Source organism: Palaemon carinicauda, chromosome 19 (assembly GCF_036898095.1).
Source record: "Palaemon carinicauda isolate YSFRI2023 chromosome 19, ASM3689809v2, whole genome shotgun sequence".
Taxonomy (NCBI): domain Eukaryota; kingdom Metazoa; phylum Arthropoda; class Malacostraca; order Decapoda; family Palaemonidae; genus Palaemon; species Palaemon carinicauda.
Genome location: NC_090743.1, coordinates 50323224 through 50337916, shown reverse-complemented (window position 1 = coordinate 50337916; position 14693 = coordinate 50323224). Strand labels below are relative to the sequence as shown.

General features: G+C 49.6%; 1 protein-coding gene across 2 annotated transcripts in view; it reads left to right on the top strand.

Moving 5' to 3' along the window:
* Art4 (arginine methyltransferase 4) overlaps window positions 1-14693 on the top strand; it is a 188398-nt gene that overhangs the window by 5471 nt on the left and 168234 nt on the right. The gene's annotated exons all lie outside the window — the stretch shown is intronic.

Below are 14693 nucleotides of genomic sequence, written 5' to 3'. Positions count from 1 at the left end.
CAGCGGTCTTCCGACGGACATCAGCCTCCCAGCGGACAACGATCCCTTCGGGGCTAAGGGTTGCCCCCACGGGGGTTCTTCCCTTGCGTGTCAGGGTTTCCCTGCGCGCCCTTCTGCTGTGTTCTCTTCTGCTCATCAGCGCTCTCCTGTTCGTCAGCGCTTTCAAGATGATCATCCCTGCTGTTCCTGTTGGTTCCTGTTACGCGCCCACGTTCGCCCTCGCGATCTAGAACTTCGGTTCAGGTCGGGGTCAAGGACTCTTCTTGTATGCGCAGGCTTCCACGCGTAGCCTTCTGCTCGTCAGCGATCATCAGCTCGCCAGCGATCACCTGTCTCTCGGCGATCTCTGGATTGCCCGCGTGTGTTACAGCCGGCACGCCAACGTTCTCCAACACTTCTGAAGGAACATGGTTCGCCAGCTACTAGCTCACCTGCGCATGCTGATCGCCATCGCGCGACCCTCAACTGCGGATGCTGATCGCCATCGCGCGACCCTCAACTGCGGATGCTGATCGCCATCGCTCGACCCTCAACTGCGGATGCTGATCGCCATCGCGCGACCCTCAACTGCGGATGCTGATCGCCATCGCGCGACCCTCAACTGCGGATGCTGATCGCCATCGCGCGACCCTCAACTGCGGATGCTGATCGCCATCGCGCGACCGCACACCTGCGGATGCTGATCGCCATCGCGCGACCCTCAACTGCGGATGCTGATCGCCATCGCGCGACCGCACACCTGCGGATGCTGATCGCCATCGCGCGACCGCACACCTGCGGATGCTGATCGCCATCGCGCGACCGCACACCTGCGGATGCTGATCGCCATCGCGCGACCGCACACCTGCGGATGCTGATCGCCATCGCGCGACCGCACACCTGCGGATGCTGATCGCCATCGCGCGACCCTCAACTGCGGATGCGGTTCGCGATCGCCCACCTGCAGACGCTGCTCGCCATCGCGCGACCGCCCACCTGCGCATGCTGATCGCCATCGCGCGACCCTGGCATGCTGATCACCATCGCGCGACCCTGCGCATGCTGATCACCATCGCGCGACCCGGCGCATGCTGATCACCATCGCGCGATCGCCCTCCTGCACATGCTGCTCGCGATTGCTCACCTTCGCATACTGCTCGCCAACGCACGATCGCTCACCTGCGCATGCTGCTCGACCATCGCGTCGGCATAACACAACGCGCCATTGCCAACCTGCGCGTTAGCGCTCACCAGCTCACCACCGATTGCTTGTTGATCCATATCGCCAGCGGTCTTCCTCGCCATCGCGCTAACGCTTGCGTTCGCCGCCTCGGACTCGCTCTCATCCACCTGCCCACCCTCACGACCGTTCGCCCGCGCGACCGCTTGCCTGTGCGCCCGCGCGACCATTCGCCCACGTGCCTGCACGTCTACGCTCATGCGCGTCCGCGCCCATGCTCTCCAATGTTCGCCCACGCGCGAACCAACGGTTTTTCCATCGCGCGGACGGATGGTGTTCCGTCGCGCGAACCTACAGTGTTTCTTCGCACAAACGTCGGCTTATTTCTTGCAGTATCCATTGCTCGTCTATGGGTTATCGCTCGCCGACCACCAGCTCTCGCCCTTCCTACCACGCTCGCCCTCCTTCTGCGCTTCTTCGCTCACCTTCGTTTGCGTTACCGCGCATGGGCGCTTCCACGTTCGCCCACGCGAAAATCTTTGAATTACCGTCGCGCGAGCTCCAGGGCGATTGCGACCACGATTCCCAATGGGGTTTTCGCAGCATGGCCAGCCTGGCGAGTTCTTCTGGAGCGTATTTCCAGAACACGGCCTCACCCCGTAAACGCAGAGCATGGCACTTGCAAGAATAGGAGAAACTTAGGGGAGATCTGAGCAACACTCCTCTTTCCTGAACCTGGGTTAGCCCTTCCCCGTCATTCCCTGGAAGGATTTTTGGCGGGGGGGGGGGGGGGGGGGGGGGGGGGGCTTTCCGTTCGAGATTTCTCCATCGGACAAGGGGTGACTGCTTACCCCTTCCTCTGGGAGCTTACCAGGTTCTTTCCCTCCTCGGTTACGGCCCGAGGTTTGGTTCAAGGAAGCTACAGGAAGATCAGGGGTACTTTCCTCCTCTCGAGCTCAGGCACCTTGGCCTTTCGTCGTTAAGTATCTAACTTGCGGACAAGCTCGATGTTGTACCATCTGGACGCGCTGACTGAGGGCTTCCTTCGGGTGTCTCATCTGTGGAGGTCGACGACCTCAGACACCCTTCCATCCTTGAGAAGAGTTTGTTTGTGCCTAAGGACAGAGACTTAGATAGCTGCTGTGCGGAGGAAATCGACTTCCGGTTTCACTCCTCCAAGGCGCTTTCTTCCAGACTCTGCAGGGCTCCAGCGCCCTTTTCTTTCAACCACGTCGGCCTAAGTTATCGGCTACAACAACTGGGACAAGGTGTCCAATTGCAGTTTCCTCCTGTCTGGAACAGATGGCACGGGAGACTCCCCCGGGGGGGCATAGTCCTAAAAGGAGTTCACGAACTCTAGGAATGCAGGTTTTTCGCTGGGATGATGCTTAAGGTTACTCATCCGAATGACAGCTTCCCGATGCCCATTCCCGCACAATCTCTGTGATTAGCCAAGGATATCGCGCCTGCCGTCTCTGTCAGCGAATTCAGTGTCTCTGAACCTCTATGCCATAGCGTCAGCAGAGTTGCCCGGTTGGGCAGAATGATCCATACCTTAGGCGAAGGTCTTCCTTAGGATCATCGACGGTGTAGTGGTTTGCGGACTGTGGCCAGAGGTAGCACCCGAACTGCCTAGTGTCCGAATGCCGACCACAACCCGACGTTCACTACACAAAAAATATACAACAGTGGAATACCCAAAAACCTGAGTAACAGTTCAACAGACCTGAGTACTGGGCACCACCCCTTGATTTATACTGGGCAAGGGGACCCAGCTAGAACCTGACTTACCCATTTGCTTCTCCTCCCTTTTGCTTGCTGATCATAAGTACAAGTATAAGAACATTAGGTGAAAGGAAATATTGTTTAATTAATTACAGGACACAGTGTGGGAGGAAAGAATTATGATAAGTTACGGTACTTAAGAGATCTTAAAAAACAGTGGCTGGGGAAGGGGGGCACATTGGTGTAGGAACAGTAATGATATGCAGTGTTCAAAAACAAGAAAATAAAATTTATTTGTACAAAACTGTTAGGGTTATGTTAGCATGGACCCATCAATCCAAATAGAAAATTAAAGACAAAATTAGCATTCCTTAACGTCAAACTTCAGCAACAGGGTAACAGTGATAAAAAACAGGAAATTTTCTTCCCCCAGGTGGGACACTCATAAGTGTTCCTATACAGGCCAAGTCTAAACCAAGGCACACCTAACCGTGTATCTATTTGGGCAAGTACCAGTATGCCATCTATAAAGAACATATAACGGTGAAAAATACAGTACCACAATTTTCCCTAAATTAATACTGTTCTCATCAATCTCCCGTCCACCATTGGGATGCAAAGTCACTTAAACAGTCCTAATTTCTGAAAAGTACAGCCGCATACTATGTCGTACAGGTCTGTGCGGGCCCACCATTAATGTCTCGAAAAGTTTGTCAACAGCACATTTGAAATCTCTCAATCTTGGAAGGGGTTTTGAATAAGTCTGAATTCATACTAAACTCAAAAGTCACCCTCTTCCTAACATCGGAATTCACTTCTTGGGCCTCTGACCAGATATGCCATTTCCATAGCTACTGTTAACTATTTAATGTTCATGACACACTCTCATATAGCAACACAGTAGCTTACTTCTAGTTACAAGGTATGGATATAGAACAGCATCACAGACTAGTACAGACTGATAACAGGAAATATTCTAAATTTGCTCTCCCTTACACTCCCTACTGAGTGTAGGGGCTGCTGTCAATACCTGGAAAGGAACAATAACACATTAAGACATTTTTGGAAAAAGGGGGGGCTTGAGGGATACAAAAGAAAAAAAATAAAATCAAATATATTTCATACACACACAAACCACTAAAGTTTTCTCAGTCACAAACCCTTATATATTGCAACGGCTTCACCCCCGGCCCCCTCAGTCGATCCTTTCTTGTAAGGAAGGATCTGAGAGGGGATGTCCGTAGTCGACCTCTCAGCCCTGATCAAGTTTGTCGAACAAACTTCGGCCAGCGTAGACCAGCAGAATCGATCAGACTGGTAACGAGGCGACAGGACTCCTTAAACCCTTTCATCGGAAGGACGGGTACTTTCAGTTTCCATTCCATCCATCTTCCAGGGTGCTCGTCGAATTCAGCCTAGACTGCAAGTATTCCTGCTTATGATGCAGTGTGGCTATCCCGCCGTGGCATAGCAGGTTTGTTTCCCCAGAGAACTCTCCCTGCCTTTCTCTTGGCCGCTCAGGTGCAGGCTTCCGCCTCCTCTGCTGTTTGGAGGGCTGGTCAACGCCGGTAGGCTCGGGTTCGACCTTCTTCAGCGCCGGGACAAGCTTCCGGATGCTTACCATGAGTGTGGGCTCATGGTATTTTGCTTGGAGCCTTCTCTTCCTCTGCCTCAACATCTGGAGTATCTGGCCATGATATTGAGTTAACGGCCTTACCACGTTGGAAACCCCACTTCTCGTCCGTCCAGCGAGGTTAAGCAACGTCGGTACTTGGATGGGTGACCCCCTGGGGACGCCAGATTCTGTTACCACATCCTCCGAGCCTTCTTTCGGTTGACTGTGGCAAGACTGAGGAGAGTCGCAGTACCTGTTCTCAGTCAAGCAGAGCTTTCAGCCCTACCTTGAAACGTTTCCTAGTTCTCCTTTCCTCATTGATCCGTCTATAGTCCGAACGGTCGCCTCAGGAAAAGTTCCATGTGGGGCGATCCAAGTTCCGGTGGCTTCAGGCAATGTTTAACCGGACTTCCTGGCCCCTATGGGACCAGCGGAACTATTAGACCTGCAATGGGTGTTGACCTATGGAGCCTCTTGGTGGTAGTGGATATTCTCGTCCTTTCCCCACATTCTTGATGCGGTTCTCGGACTCGTCAAAAGGAAGGGGGGGGGGGCATGTTCCGGTCCAGGCCTATGGTCAAGACCTGAAGGATACCTCTCCATCATTCAGGCTGGCTTAGGGGCCTTAGTCTGGCCCCTCTACAGATCCTACAGCTCCTGCCGAGTCGCCCCGTGCGCGTCGACTTCATGATTCTGGCGTATTCTAACCAGCAGGGGACGCATTTTCACACCTTCACATCTTGCAGTAGAGATACCGGGATGATTGAGATTCTCTCAATACCACCATCGGCTCTCTCATTCCAGGCAGGGGAATGTTCTCTCAGACTATCCGAGCAGAGCCTCGTAGAGAGAGTGTACCTGGGGGTCTTTGACCTTGGGTAACCAGCAAGTACTGGTCTGGGGGACCTGATCGCGACAGCTTGGAACCTCAAGCTTCCGCTATTCTTCCCCCCAGTCTCAGACCCCGAGACTCTGGCTAGATGCATTCAGGTGATGGTGGGACAACTTCGACGCCTGCGTCTTCCCTCCTTTTTGTCTGTGGACAATGGGTCTCAACAAGACCAGGTTGTCTGTCAACCTTTCAATGGGAGAGCTCCACTGGGACTATGCGCAGAACGGTTTCTGGACCCTCTGCTTCCCCTGACGGAACTCCCGGGAGAGCTTCTCCCACGGCGCAGACTACTCAAGCAACCACACTGCGACATCTCTCCCGAACCGGGGCGTCGCTTCGGCTTCATGCCTGGAGACACTACGCCTCCTCCTCAAGAAGAGACAACCCGCTACAGTCGCGGTACGGAGGTCGCGTCATCTGCGATAGTCATCCACAGGGGTCTCCCAGGCAAAGTGAAGAGTCTAAGGTGGCTGGTGCCGTGGGAGATATACCTCTTCCCTTGAGGCCTCTTCTCCAGCAATAACGGTCTGATTGCCTTTTGGCGGGAGGAAACTCCTTTCCGCTCTCGGCAATGAAGCCTGTCGCTCAGCCTTTTCCTGACCTTCAGGCTTAAAGGAATAACTTTTTCCTGCCCGCTGGATCTATCCTTGCTCATGCGAAGCTACGATCGTCCCGGCCCTAGTCGGAGGAAGACCTCCAACTTGGAGCATGGCTCGGACTTTTAGTCCTTTAAGAGATCTTCTCAAGACCCTTTACGACAGGCCTCGGATTGTATTCCGCCTTGGGTCTCCTGCTCACTCTGGCCACGGCCAGTGTGTAAGCAATCTTCTTGGTCTCTTACGACTCCCCCCTTTCTAAGGAAGAGGGGAAGGCAACATTCAGGCTCGCTCCTGAGTTGTTGGCTAGACTCAAAATCTGGGGGGTCCCGGCCCTTCGGTCCGATTCATTCAAGATTTTGAGTCTCCATTCTGTATCTGATGTCCCAAGACCTTCTCTTTCTTGCCAGTAAAGGAATCGAGAGGTTAGCGCTGGGAACAGCTGCAGTTTGTCCTCAGTTGCAGCCGATTTGGGAGCACAAGGAGGACATGGGGGAGAGTCACCAGTATACCTCTTCAGCCCGGACTCAAGGACATTCATCTCGACCTGTCTCCTGACCCTCCCCCGTCACGTCGCCCTACAGCACGATGTTGGATACATCGCAACGTCCCTCGCCTTCGAGTAATACTACTCTGTGACGCAGGTGCTACAAGCTGGAGTCTGGAAGCGTCTAATGACCTTCGCAGCCCGCTTCCTGCAGGGCGTGACCCACAGGAGTCTCGATACGTTTCCTATCGCTCTGTGGTGGCTACACAACAGCTGGTCTAACCTCAGGCTCCTTTTTGGACAGGTAGCAGAAGGTTGAGGGCATTGTTATCAGGTTTTAGTCTGCATGAACGAAAGAAGTATGTCTGGCCCTTACTTCTTTCTTCATCATCCCCTCTACGGGGAAGCAGCATCCTGGTCTCTGCATAGCTGACCTCGAACCTCTGCAGGTAAACCATGCTTCCTTGTGTTCCGAGTATTGAGTCAATACTGTCGCGTCCCCCATACCCTGACGAGGTGGTATTGGGAACGTCCTAACCCAGAGTTCCTTCTGGAACTCCAGGTCAACTGCCTAGGATGGGTCACACTTCTTCCTTCACACACAAGCTTACGTAGGCCACATGGTTCCTTGCGGAGCAAGGAACTTGTGAGGTGCAGGGACTCCTTTTCTCGAGTGCGACTCACTCGGATTCTGAGTCCCCGGGTAAAGCCAAAGCCAGTATGGCTGGGGACTTTCCACCCTACCTAAGGGGTAAGTCACCCTTTGTAAATAGCGTGGTTTGTATTTCGGTTACGGAACAAATGACAAATTCGAAGATAATTTGTATTTTTCCTAACCATACAAACCTTAGCTATTTACACATATTTGCCCGCCAGCCCTGTCCCCCAAGACAAGTCCTACCTCTAAGTGAAAGTGAGCATTCACCTGTGTGTGAGGGGGAGGAGGGGTAGCTAGCTACCACTCCCCTACCCCCCCCCCGCTAACTAGCGCGGGGGTATTACACCCTCGATAAATTCTAATGGCTCGCCATTTCAGCTGCGCTAAAAGGTAACCCTTTGTAAATAGCTAAGGTTTGTATGGTTAGGAAAAATACAAATTATCTTCGAATTTGTCATGTTTTATGGCAGCACAATAGTACTGTAGTTGTAGTGTCTGTACCCAGGTTAAAACAGCCTTATTTACACTGTTGGAAGATTAACTTCCAGAAATAGAATAAGAAGTCCCTCATCCCCATTGGTGGTATTACTATCTACAACTCGCCCATTACTAAATGGTATTTGCGGTTTCCTTTGATCCCTAGTTGGACACTCTTCACCCTTTTACTTTAACACATTCCCATTTCCTTCCTTTTGCTTTGCTGTCCAACCTCACTTAACTTTAGCTGAATAGTGAAACTATGTTACCCAAATGCCATAAATCAATTGATGGATGAAACCAAAATTTACTTCTGTAGGTGCACTCTAGTCATTAGTAGGAGCACCTTAACCCTACATGAAGATAAGAAGATTGAACTTGATAATATAGTGTAATTGCAGTAAACTAATTTTTTAAACATAAAACTTACCCGCTGGTTATATAAGAATGGCTAAAGTCCCTGGATGCCCGGCAGAAATTCAAAAACTCGTGGCAATCGCAGATATGCCAGGTGTATACTAGCGCCCTCGCGGTAGACAGGCCGAACTATTCCAACCAATTCAGACCTTCTCTGCCGTCATTGCTGGCTGGAACGATTGGAATTCACTCGCAACTTACTTTGATTTGGACGGTTTATTTGGTGATGTACACTGTCTTTTGGTTTTGGGCTTTCGCTTTATTGATTTCTCTTTCATATTATCGTGAAATCTTTGTTGTTTTGGGTTTATTTAAATAGTTTTGACCCTTGTTTTTGTTTTGATCTCTCTCGTAACTCTTCAATATGGCCGACCCCTCCCCTGTATATAGGAAGTGTATTAAAGGATATCATACTCGTCTTCCTAAAGCTTCTATTGATCCTCATACGATTTGTGTAAAATGTAGGGGTAAAACTTATACTTTGGGGGATCGGTGCGAAGAATGTTTTTCTTTGACCAAAAGTGAGGGGTTAGCCTATGAGCACTATACTCAGAGACTAGAGAGAGACAGAATTAGACGCAGTGCTTCTCGTTCTGTAGATTTACCTGTATCCAATGTCATTGATCCTAATCCTTCCCCCGTAGTGGTAGATCAGGAACCGAAGGAACCTACGATGGATATGTTGTCCGTGATTCAAGCTCTCGGCGTACGGGTTGAATCGTTTGCGGCGGACAAGAACCAAATTATGTCAGAAATTAATTTGCTTAAAAGTTGTCCCACAGGCGACCTATCAAGTGCGAAAAGTTCGGCTAATGTGTTCAGTGATGTGGAGGGTGCGTCTGCGCGATCCTGTCGTTCGCCTAGCCTAAGACCTCTTTCAAGCTCCCAAACCCATGGGAGAATTAACGTCGAATGGCGAAAGGGAACGAGAGGCGTCATAACGCGCGCAGACGTCCCCTCGAGCTTTCCTGCTGTCGTATCACAGGTCGCTCACCCTCATTATTATTATTATTATTATTACTATCCAAGCTACAACCCTAGTTGGAAAAGCAAGATGCTATAAGCCCAGGGGCTCCAACAGGGAAAAATAGCCCAGTGAGGAAAGGAAATAAGGAAATAAATAAATGAAGAGAACAAATTAACAATAAATCATTCTAAAATAAGAAACAACGTCAAAACAGACATGTCATATAATAAACTATCAAAAACATCAAATACAAATATGTCAAATAAACTATAAAAAGACTATGTCCGCCTGGTCAACAAAAAAGCATTTGCTCCAACTTTGAACTTTTGAAGTTCTACTGATTCAACCACCCGATTAGGAAGATCATTCCACAACTTGGTCACAGCTGGAATAAAACTTCTAGAGTACTGCGTAGTATTGAGCCTCGTGATGGAGAAGGCCTGGCTATTAGAATTAACTGCCTGCCTAGTATTACGAACAGGATAGAATTGTCCTGGGAGATCTGAATTTAAAGGATGGTCAGAGTTGTGAAAAATCTTATGCAACATACATAATGAACTAATTGAACGACGGTGCCAGAGATTAATATCTAGATCAGGAAAGGTGAGGTTAGTGCATTATCGCCATCTTCGGATGAAGTTACGCGTAATTAGGTCTGGCGTCAAGCCTCTAGACCTCTTAAGAGAAAAGCACACGCAGTGGTACAGCAGCACGATTCTCCTCCGCAACAACCTGGCTGTAGCCATTGGTATACACCCGAGTGTTTTCAGTCCCTTGGCGAGTGTTCACCTGCGAAATGCTCTAATGGGTATTCTTAAATAGATAAAGGTTTGGTGCAGTCAGATTCGGAGCTGATCCCTTATTCTGGTGTTACGGTTCATGCACCGCCGCTTCCATCAGACTGGTGTTCGTCTCCCGAAAGTGGGGAGCGATTTGGAAGCGATGAGGAAGGAGAATTTGCATTGGAAGAGGCCGCACGCCTAAGGGTGATCCCAAATGATCTATGCTGTTGGGCATGAAGCAGCAACTCTCGTCGCTTATGCAATCTTATCGACCTGCTGTTGGCAGTGCGGTTGGGCGTCAGTCTTCCGTTTTAGACCCGTTGTCGCACAGGCGGCCTGTTGTCTCCGGTACTGACGCGTTGTCGCACAGGCGATCTCTGGGCCGCAGTGTTCAACGGCAGGTTGAGGTGGATGCGTCTCGTCAGGGACCTGCTTCTCAGCATCAATCGACCGCTCGTACCGCCGAACGTCAGTCTTTCAAACGCGACGACGTTCGCCAAACAATGGAATGGGCCGCTAAGAGGCAGGACGGAAGCGGACGCGATACGGAGTGTCAGCGTCAGCGGCAGGCAGACGTTACGCGTCAAGTCAACCCAAGACACCGCGGAGCGTCAGCGTAAGGCAACCCATGACACCGCACGTCAGTCTACTCATGACGGCACACGTCAGTCAACCCATGACACCGCGGAGCGTCAGCGTCAGTCTGCCCACGATGGCACACGTCAGTCAACCCATGATACCTCGCGTCAGCTAATCCATGACCCCTCACGTCAGTCGACCCTAGTTGCCTCGCGTCAGTTGGATACTATTCCACAAACCGAACGTGACAAAAAACGCAAGGCTAGTGAACGTCATGCAGATGGGAATATTGAACAGCGCAAGCGCGCCTACTTCAGCGCTGACGCGTCTACACAGGAACGTTGCCTCTCTGAACAAGGCAATGCTGCGACGGCTGATTTTTCGGAAGAGGAGCCGGATGAGGTTTTCTCCCCGGATGAACCGCTGGACGATATCTCGGAGGGAGAAGAGGATAAACCGCCTCAACATTCGGTGGACCTCAAGAAGTTGATGCTGGTCCTTACGGAGTTATTCCCAGACCATTTTACTCCTGTAGCTCCGCATTCTCCTCCTTCGGAATTTACCTTTGGTAAAGCAGCAAGAGCGTCTATGTTCACGAAGATGGTACTCTCTCGCTCCTCTAAGAGGGCGTGTGGATGGATTCGAAGAAAGCCCTTGGCAAGACGTGTTTTGCTTTTTATCCTGCCAGACTAGCCTCCAAGTCTAGTGTATGGTATGAGACAGGAGAAGTCTTAGGCTTGGGAGTTCCTGCCTCTGCCCATGGAGATTTCTCGAGCCTAGTAGAATCTTCTCGTCGGCTAGCTATGAGGAAGACTAAAGTGTGGTGGTCGATGTCTGAGTTCAACCTTCTCTTGAAAGGCATGTTCAGAGCTTTCGAAGTGTTTAACTTTCTGGACTGGTTTCTGGGAGCCTTGGGGAGGAAAGTGTCAGAAATGAAGGGCACTGACACTAGTAACCTCATTCAATTAATGTCATGCATGGACAAGGCAGTTAGGGACGGTTCAAACGAATTGGCTGCCCTATTCACAGCCGGAGTTGTGAAGAAGAGGACAACTGTGTGTTCTTTCCTCTCCATGGGGGTCACTCCTTTTCAGAGATCGGAGTTACTTTTTGCGCCACTGTCTTCTGCGCTATTCCTGCAAGAGTTGGTAAGGGGAGTTGCCGCTGCGCTGACCCAGAGGGCTACCCATGATCTGGTTGCCAAGACAGCTAGGAAGGTGCTGCCAACTTCACGCCTGGTGACTATCCAGCGTCTCCTCGCTGAGAGAGGACATTTTCGCAACAAGTTGCGATTAGGATGTCTGGACATCTGCGAAAATCATCCACATCTGTCTACCAGGCAAAGTGGAAAGTCTTCTGTGGTTGGTATCGTGGAAGGGGTCTCTCTCCACTCGATGCCACTATTCCAGCAATAGCGGAGTTCCTCGTGTATTTGCGGGAAGAAAATGCGCCTTTCAGTCTCGGCGGTGAAAGCTATCGCTCAGCCTTAAGTCTAGCCTTCAGGCTCAAAGGAATGATCTTTTCTTCTTGCTGGAACTTTCCCTACTCATACGAGGTTATGAACTTACCTGCCCTCAGTCGGATGTGAGACCTCCTCCATGGAACGTGGTTCGAGTTCTCAGGTCTCTTAAGAGACCTCACTATGAACCATTACGCCAGGCTTCAGTTTGCCACCTAACTTGGAAGACGGTGTTCTTACTAGCTTTGGCTTCCGCCAAGCGAGTCAGTGAACTTCATGGTCTCTCATATGACATCGCCCATGCAAGGGTTTGGGGGGGAGGTAACGTTCAAATTCGTCCCTGAGTTTGGTGCTAAGACTCAAAATCAGGGGGTGCCGGACGCTCGGTTCAACTCCTTCCGGATTCGAGTCTCCGTTCTGTAACAGATGTCCCAGACCTTCTCCTACTGTGCCCAGTAAGGAGTCTGAGGCTATATCTCAGAAGAACGGCTGCAGTCCGTCCCCAGGTGCAAGCATTGTTAGCACTGGGAGGATTAAGAGGGGTCACCAAGAACACCATCTCGGCATGGATTCGTAGGGTGATCCATCTGTCCCTGAATCCAGACCCTCCTCCGTCACGTCGCCCTAGAGTACATGATGTCAGGGGCATAGCTACGTCCCTGGCCTTCAATAGAAATTTCTCAGTGACACGGGTCCTTCAAGCTGGGGTGTAGAAACGTCAGACGACCTTCACAGCCCACTACCTGCACGACGTGACCCACAGGAGGCTTGATACGTTTTCTATTGGCCCTGTGGTGGCTGCACAACAGCTGGTTTAAAACCTCAGGCTCCTTAGTGGACAAGTAGCAGAAGGTTGAGTGCATTGTTACCCGGTCTTAGTCTGCATGAATAAAAAGATTTGTCTGGCCCTTACTCTTTTCTTCATCCTCCCCTCTCTTGGGGAAAGCTGCATCCTGGGTTCTCTTCACAGCTGACCTCAAACCACTGCAGGTAAACCATGTTTCCTTGTGTTCCGAGTATTAAGATAATACTGTCACGTCCCCATACCCTGACGAGGTGGTATTGGGAGAGTCCTAGCCTAAAGTTTCCTTCTAAGAGACTACAGGTCAACTTCCTAGGACGAGTCACACTTTATTTTACCTTCACACACAGCTTGCGTAGGCCGCAGTCCTTGCGTAGCAAGGTTCTAGCGAGGTGAAGGGACTCCTTATTGCTGAGTGCGAACACACTCAAATATTGAGTCCTCAGGCAAAGCCAAAACCCAGTACTGGCAGGGACTTTCCACCCTTCCTAATGCGTGAGTCACCCCTATTAAATAGCGTGGTTTGTATGTCAGTTACGGAACAAATGACAAATTCGTAGGTAATTTGTATTTTTCCTAACTATACAAACCTTAGCTATTTAATCAAACTTGCCCGCCAGCCCTATCCCCCTTGAAGTCCTACCTCCAAGCAAAGTGAGCTCAAGCACAGGTGTGTGTGTGTGTGGGGGGGGGGGGGGGAGCAGGCTACCCTCCCTACCCCCCGCTAACTAGCGGTGGGGTAGCAAACCCTTGTTAAAATTCTAATGGCTCGTCATTTCAGCTACGCCAAAAGTAATAACCCCTATTAAATAGCTAAGGTTTGTATAGTTAGGAAAAATCCAAATTACAGTACCTACGAATTTGTCATTTTAAAAGTACTAAGGGTCTTTGCAGCCCCCTGGCTTCACCCACCTTTTACCCTTTTAGTTTACCAATGTTCTAGATTATTGAACTTATTAAATTTGATTTCATGTTGTAGCAGCGGTGTAATCTTACATTTGTACCATGGCACGGAATGACGTTCCTACACCACCGCTTTATCATATGGCCCAAATTCATAAATGAAAGGAAGCATTACTGGATTATAATGCTGCGGAGTATATTAGCTCATAATAAACATCAAATGTTTAGAATTAAATGCAAAAGGTCTTCTTTTTCTTCCCGCTGTCATCCCTGTATTAAGGGGTTGGTTGCCTGATGTGCCCTCTCCAATGCCTTATATCAAAGGCATACTCTTCCACCAAACCTCTTCTCTCTATATCATCCTTCACATTATTTCGCCATCTAATTCTCTGCCTCCCTCTTGCTTGTCTCCCCCTAATAGGTTCCTCCCAAGTCCTCCTCTCTCACTCCTCACCATGCATCCTCAACACGTGCCTACACCATCTCAGCCTTGACACACTTATCATTTCTGTAATCCTGAATATACCTTCTATTCTTCTTATTTCATCTTTTTCCAATCTTTCAAGCAGTGACATTCTCATAATCCACCTTAGCATTCTCATCTCTGTTCTCTCAAGCTTTACTTCCTTTTTTTCGTCGTATAGCCAAAGTTTCTGATCCGTACATTAATACTGGTCTTGTTACTGTGCTATAGCTCTTGACTTCTAACTTGATTGGCATTTTCTTACCACATACCAATGCTGCTACCTCCCTCCACTTTCCCCTTGCTGCATTTATCCTATTCTTAACTTCAGCCTCACATCCACCCTCTTGATGTATAGTAGATCCCAACTTAATTGTTCTACCTGTTTTAATTTATTTGCCATCTGTCTATTTACCAAGGCACTTCCCCCAATTTTTTGGGGGGTAGAAGACAAAAAAGGGAACAAAATGGGACCTTTCCCCTCTAATGAACACTAACTCAATGTTCCTTCCAAGATTCTTGGTTTAAATTTTGATCTTGTGATCTAAAAAAAAAAATTGTAAAAGATGAAGATATTTTATGGAATCCTTTCAATATTCTGAATGTGGAAAATTTAGACCAAGATTCTTTTATATCACAAGATCAGAATTTAAACTAACAATCTTGGAAGTAAATTTGAATAGGTGTTTACTATTAATGTTTTAACTAAGTT